Source organism: Corythoichthys intestinalis, chromosome 3 (genome assembly GCF_030265065.1).
Source record: "Corythoichthys intestinalis isolate RoL2023-P3 chromosome 3, ASM3026506v1, whole genome shotgun sequence".
Classification (NCBI taxonomy): domain Eukaryota; kingdom Metazoa; phylum Chordata; class Actinopteri; order Syngnathiformes; family Syngnathidae; genus Corythoichthys; species Corythoichthys intestinalis.
The window spans coordinates 41,316,490-41,324,264 of NC_080397.1; positions in this window are offsets into that span (position 1 = coordinate 41,316,490).

Below are 7,775 nucleotides of genomic sequence, written 5' to 3' on the forward strand. Positions count from 1 at the left end.
TTAAAGCAGTGGAGCGCTAAGCGCTAATATATAAGATTAACGTTACTGTCACTACTAGCTCACGTAACGTTAGCCCTGCGGAGGGCTAGGTTTCTATTAATTAAGACCACTTTAGATGCGTGGCTAACGTGTCTTACATAGAGGCTTTAACATAACATAGCGTTGTGGAGTGATGAGGGTGTCAAATAAAAACTCAATAACACTAACTATCAATTTTAGCTCAGTAGTCATTGCTGGATAAAACACCAAGTAGCACTAGTCCCTAATGTGCTCCAATACAGCCTGTATCATACATTTATTTTGAACACTGCAAAAATTCAAAATCCTATCAGGACTTACAGTTTAGACTAACTTAAAACTTTACTAGAACTTAGAAATGGCTTGAAACAAATAGAAATTCAATTGAAAAACGTGGGAAAAAAATCCTAACTTTTAAGTGATGTGTGTTATCAAGCGTAAAGGCATTTTACATACATATATATATATATATATATATATATATATATATATATATATATATACACATAGTGAATTAGTGAATTAGTCTTTTTTTTTATTCTAGTTACATCCGAGATACAATTGTTGGCTGTTTTCAACAATATACATCTTAAAGACATTGATTGACTGAAAATGAAAAAATGTCTTGTTTTCTCATGTATATCTATAATTGCTCTTCACCTAAAAATATATTTGTTTTATCCGATTACTCGATTAATCAATAGAATTTTCAGTCGATTACTCGATTACTAAAATATTCGATAGCTGCAGCCCTACTTGTATGCACTAAAATGTTTATCCTGTTTCCACCTAAATCAGGTGTTAGAACACATGTGTTTGAGTTTATCCCATTGAAAGCTGCCAGATGGTCTGCCTGGCCCACCCCCCCACGGGAAGCCATGGCGCAATGTCCGTACGAGCCGTCTCGTCAACTGACAGTGAAGTCTATAGTTAAATTTTGGGGAATTAATGGTCACTTCCAGTTCATTTTGGGGCAATTCGAGGGAGTTTTTTTTTTGTAGGTGTCGTATGTGCTATTGGAAATGAATGGAGACATTAGAAATGTATGGGAAGATATTTGTCCAATTTTGGTGAAACCTTGGACTTTTGCACAAAACTGACTGATATCCTTTGTGCGAGTTCAATTTATCTTTGTTTTAACGTGCCAATTATTTGAATCTGACAAAAACTAGAATAAGTAGTATTTTGAAATGTTTTAAAATTGTATCCGTTTTTGCCATTGGAAATGAATAGGGACTTTTTTTTGGGGGGGTAAAAAAAAAAAAAAAAAAAAAGTGGTTTGGGCAAAAACATGAAATCGAAAGAGAGCCAACATTTTGAAACGTTCCCAAACTGGAATGGTGTAAATCGGTCAAAGCAATGTGGGCTGGGTGGAACACTAAAAAAGTGAACTGGAAAAAAATATAAACATTATATGTCGGAAACTTTGCTTTGCAAAGCAGCTCCACAATGAAATAAGTACGTTTCTTTCTGTGTTTGTAGATCAAATATCCCAAAGCACATCTGTTTCCTAAACCAGGCTGATTGGTTTTGAATTGTGTCCCATGTGAGTTTTCCAAGTGAACTCACAACATTATATTGCAGTCTTGTTTTCTAATTAAAACCTCCAAATCCATATTTGCTCCCTTTGCCCAAAACTTCATTAGTTGCATGTATTTGAATATTGATTTGCATATGTAAAACAAAACCACTGCATATGGAGAAACTTGGCACACTTGATATGTACTGTATATATAAAAAAAATACTATGATGATGTTAAAACAGTTCTTCTGCCTCAGCCAGCTAGGATAAACGCCATCTTGCCTGCAACCAGTATTGTTTTTGGCAGCCCTATTAATTTTCGTCTTAGTCTTTTGGACGATAATACTTATTCATACCTGTAAACCCGAGGCCGTTGGCAATCTTATAAATAGTGACGTATGCCCTTACAAATTGATGACTAATCTAACAACGTTTTAAATAGTGTGCAATATGGAACAAAAATGGAACTCAATTTTTAAAATAATATAAATTCATTGATAATATTGTCACATATAACCTGGTGCAATCAAAGAACAACCAATATCTTCAGCTACATCACGATTACTAAAATTTAACAGTGACTTTTCTTATGATTGTATGTAGCAATTTTGGCAATTTCTATCATGTCTTTTGATGGCTGCACTTCATGGCACTTCAGCTCGCAATTCAGTTTGACTTGAAAGTAGTTCGTTAGTGTGTCCAATTATATATTAAAAAGGTCAATTGATAAAATTAACTTACCGATGCAATCTTGGAGTCAGGGAACATTTCTTTTGCTAATTCTGAGAAGTGATCAGCAATAGTTGCAGGCAAATTGTGTTCGGCAACAAATTGGCAGAATAAAAAGCTTTTTGTGGTGATAAGGCGGCATCACAGTGGCTTAAAGACGAGCAGCACATTTGACATATTTATGCAAAATAAATGCTAACTGCCCGTTTTTTTTTTTTTTTTTTTTCTGCTTTTAACTAAGAATCGTGACTTTTTTACGTCCATATCTAAAAAGAATTCAGGGGTTTAAGCATTTATTCACAAGAATTTTCAACGTAAAAAGCTCTTTGTGGTGAATGGCGGTTGCTTTTAACCAAGAATCGTGACTGTTTTACGTCCATATATAAAAAGAATTCAGGGGTTTATGCATTTATTCACAAGAATTTTCAACGGAAAAAGCTCTTTGTGGTGATAAAGCGGCGTCACAGTGGCTTAAAGACTAGTAGCACATTCGACATATTTACGTAAAATAAATGCTAACTGCCCATTTGTTTTGCTTTTCACCAAGAATCGAGACTGCTTTATCTCCATAACTATAAAGAGTTCAAGGAGTTAAGCATTTATTCACAAGAATGTTCAATGTAAAAAGCTCTTTGTGGTGATAAGGCGGCATCACAGTGGCTTTAAAGACAGCAGCACATTCAACATATTTACGCAAAATAAATGCTAACTGGCCTTTTTTTGTTTTGTTTTTTTTGTTTTTTTTTTTTTTTTTTTGCTTTTAACCAAGAATTATGACTGTTTTACGTCCATAGAATCGTGACTGTTTTACGTCCATATCTAAAAAGAATTCAGGGGTTTAAGCATTTATTCACAAGACTTTTCAACGTAAAAAGCTCTTTGTGATGCTAAGGTGGTTGCTTTTAACCAAGAATCGTGACTGTTGTACGTCGATATCTAAAAAGAATTCAGGGGTTTAAGCATTTATTCACAAGAATTTTCAACGTAAAAAGCTCTTTGTGGTGATAAGGCGACGCCACAGTGGCTTAGAGTCTAGCAGCACATTCGACATATTTACGTAAAATAAATGCTAACTGCCCGTTTATTTTGCTTTTAACCAAGTATCGAGACTGCTTTATCTCCATATCTATAAAGAGTTCAAGGATTTAAGCATTTATTCACAAGAATGTTCAATGTAAAAAGCTCTTTGTGGTTATAAGGCGGCATCACAGTGGCTTTAAAGACAGCAGCACATTTGACATATTTACGCAAAATGAATGCTAACTGCCCATTTTTTTTTCTTGCTTTTAACCAAGAATCGAGACTGTTTTACGTTCATATCTTATAAAGAATTCCGGGATTGAAGCATTTATTCACAAGAATTTTAAACGTAAAACCCTCTTTGTGGTGATGAGGCGGCGCCACAGTGGCTTAAAGACTAGCAGCACATTCGACATATTTACGTAAAATAAATGCTAACTGCCCGTTTTTTTTTTTTTTTTGCTTTTAACCAAGAATCGAGACTACTTTATGTCCATATCTATAAAGAATTCAGGGATTGAAGCATTTATTCACAAGAATTTCAAACGTAAAAAGCTCTTTGTGGTGATAAGGCGGTGCTACAGTGGCTTAAAGACTAACAGCACATTCGACATATTTACGTAAAAAAATGCTAACTGCCCGTTTTTTTGCTTTTAACCAAGAATCGACTGTTTTACGTTCATATCGATAAAGAATTCCGGGATTTAAGCATTTGTTCACAAGAATTTTCAACGTAATGAGCTCTTTGTCTGTGTTTCCACTCGGTCAGCTTTGATGGAGATAGGCCCCCTATTAATTGGCCCCACGCCCCGTGTCCCGTCAATATACTATGAAGTCTATGGGGGAGACTGGAGAGAACACTGGCACGTCACATGAGTGACACAACCAGACACTGCAATGATGCAGGCTAACAACACATAAAATGTCACACATTGTAAACGCGGGAGAAACTATGGCGCATTTTTGTCTCGTTCTCGTCTCGTCAGATGAAAACTGGCATTCGTGTCATTATGTTTTACTCTCTTAAAACGGGTTCTTAGCTCGTTTTCGTCTCGTCATCGTCATGAAATACAGTATTTGTTCGTCAACGAAATATTTTCATTATAGTCATCGTTAACGAAAACAACACTGCCAGCAACCCTAATGAGACCGAGCACTGTCAAAAAATATGGATGGATGGATTTGGGAGAAAGTGTTTTAAATGCTCAGAAATAGTGTGGTTCACCTCTGCATTTGCTTTTCAGTTTGATCAAGGATACTGTATAAATAATTAAATAAAAACAACAATTTTACTGGAATAGATTTTTTAAGTCCAATGAAGAAAAGTAAACTCCACGATTTAGGAGCAATGGACTGCAAGGCCATATCTGCAGTTTTTAATCTCGTATTAGGGACATTGCATAAAAATTCAGTCAGCAGAGTGCAGTGATCTAACTAGACAATATTTTTAAACCCATATCCATCAAGTACGTATGAGTCTTTCTATTGTAGGCTTTGTATGTGACTGATAGAAATTTCTGTTGATTGGTGATGTTTATGCATTGTTACATCATCCTATGAGAGCAGTTTGTAATAATAAAGGTAATGATGAAGCAGCATGATACAAAGAAATGCATTGATATAAGATTGGTCAAAACATATCCATGTATCTAACTGTGAAAGCTAAAAGATAAATGATGAACAATGTCCAAACACTAAAGCAGTTCTATACAAGATTAATACCACAGCAGTAAATCAAAGTCATTTTAAAAATGTTTGTTTTTATATACGATTTTTAGTAGATAGCACTTGAACATCGTTCCTTGAAAACCTTTTTAAATCAGAATTTGAGTGGGGCTGAGACCATTAATGATGGCATAGTTTCATTTTTTTTTTACATTAATGTATTGAATCAAAACTTACTCTCCTCTTGATGGAAACAAAACCCACTCAAACATATACGGCCTTCATCAGGCAAGTGCATGAGCGGGAATATGCACATTGGTAGACGTCAAGCTGAAATGCCAGATGGTTTGTGTGTGCAACTGTGCATGCGTGTGCGTGCACGTGTGTGTGTGCGCATGAATGTGAGCGAGACCGAGAGAGAGTGGTTTGGCATTTCAGACAGAGATATCATTGCAGAGGGTGAGAGGTTCACAGTGCACCTTCACTGAAAGCGAAGGTTCTCCTGCTTCTCTCAAACAGTGGCAGCTTGTGGTTTTCCTGACTTAACCTACACCCTGCCATGAGACAATATTAGGAGAGATGATAGAGGGGTGGGGCAGGGGTCCCTGTGGCTTCGCCAGGTGTCTGGTTGTGGTTTCCCGGTTTGATAAGCGTTGCAGCTTCTGCCCTCCTCAGTAAAACTTAGGCCTTTTGGAAATGCCAGTGCGGGCTGAGGGCAGATGGCGCCCATTGCAATCTCACCTCAATGAACCGCGTGGGGGCATGTGCTTCTTATCAGCACTCATGCACCTGCATAGGCAACACAATAGACGAGCGATGATGTGTTACTGAGGTGGTAGTTGGGTTGGTGGAAGACAAATGCAAAGACATGGAGGGAGGAAGTAGTGTGAACACTACATTTTTATCCAACTTATAAGTTCAAGGGTAGACACAACTTTGACTATATCTGGTTTTGAATTGAATTTTCCATTCCACTTGGAGGTTAGCAAAGGTGCTGCTCGATAAGTGATCGGCTAGCGAACTGCCACCACTTATGGAATGGAATGGAATTTTACTGTCATCTTCATCTGTATCATTGACAATCATTGACAATTACAAAATGTGATATGATTTGCCCGAAGGAACCGAAGAAGAAGACAAAGGCGGACGGAATGAAGCATATGCTTAATCATATGCAAGCATCTGCTTATCTTTGGCCTCATCTTCTGTACTGAAATAGAGCACCATTTACCGTATTTTTCGGACTTCAAGTCGCACCAGCCATAAAATGCCCAACGAAGAGAAAAAAAACATATATAAGTCGCACCACAGTATAAGTCGTATTTTTGGGGGAAATTTACTTGATAAAATCCAACACATAGAACAGATATGTCATCTTGAAAGGCAATTTCATATAAAAATACAATAGAGAACAACATGCTGAATAAGTGTACAGTGTAAAGTGCATGAACAACGAAATGCGAACATACTGTCCTCATCAGGATGCTACGGCTCGGTCTTGGCTATAGACCCTACTCACCAACGTCACAGAATGACGTGTCGCTGCATCCGGCCGCCATATTGTCCGTCTCTGTTTAGCCCTATTCTCAATGGTTTCAATTAGTCGTTCAGTTTATAGAGCAATTCATGGAAGCCCCGGTACTTTCAGACGCTGTAAACTCATTGGATGCGTTGCATATAAGGCGTTATGTGGAAAGGCTTCAGTCTATCCATTCGCCAGATCCATATTTGATGCCTAAATCGATATTTTTTTACCCGCTGTCTCCGCCCTCTCTGCCTGACATCTGCTACCCTGATATCTACAACTATCTTGTCCAAACAAAATCAGCCTATTCTCACGAAAGTTTGAAAAACTTTAAGAGCAGCACTCTAAGCAACATTACCCTGTGTGATTTCTAAAATGGCGACAATCAAAAAAAAAAAAAAAGTTGACTGCGATGGCCGACGCTTCAAGGATAGGTGGATATTGGACTATTTCTTCTATAAAACACGCAACAACTGTGTCTGCCTCATTTGCAAAGAGACAGTCGCTGTTTTCAAAGAGTTCGATGTGACGCAATATTACTAAACAAGACACGCTGAAATGTACGACAACATTACAGGGAAGATACGCAGCGAGAAATTATAGCAACTTGAAGCTAGTTTATTTTTTCACAGCAGCAGTATTTCGCAAGAGTCCGAGTGTCGAAAGAGAAAGCCACAAAGAGGCGACTGTTGAAATAATGAATTAAAAAAAATAATAAAGCAAATGTGACACACAGAAGGGCTTGCTAAAATTTGTTTAAATATATTGTTCTATGTAAATCAGCCAAGGTAGCCCCCCGCATTTTTACCACACCAAATCTGGCCCCCTTTGCAAAAGGTTTGGACACACCTGTTTAACTGATGATCCGTAGACGAGGCCAGCTTCTTTCACTTGGTACCAGCTAAATATTATTCAAAATGTAATGATGGTGGAAGAAATAAGCATCTTGAATTTGAAACTGTATGTTGTCGGCGATTAGCCTCGCAATGATCTTAATTGTGGTTGTCAGCCCAAAACCCTCTAAATATATATTAAATGCATCTTACCAGATATAAAATGACTACTACATAATCCGTGGTAATCGTTCGGAGCCCAGTTTTCTCGTCGAATTGCAGCAGTCCATCTCGCTCTCCTCTCCGGGTCTCTCGGAATACGGTTGAACTTCAAGTCTCTCCGTCTATCTTCTTTGTTATTGCAACCAACCGCCACACACGCCTTCACCATTTTGATTATTAATGTTAACGAGCAGAAAAACACGCCATAATAGGAGGAATTTACGTAGCGGTAATGCATCAA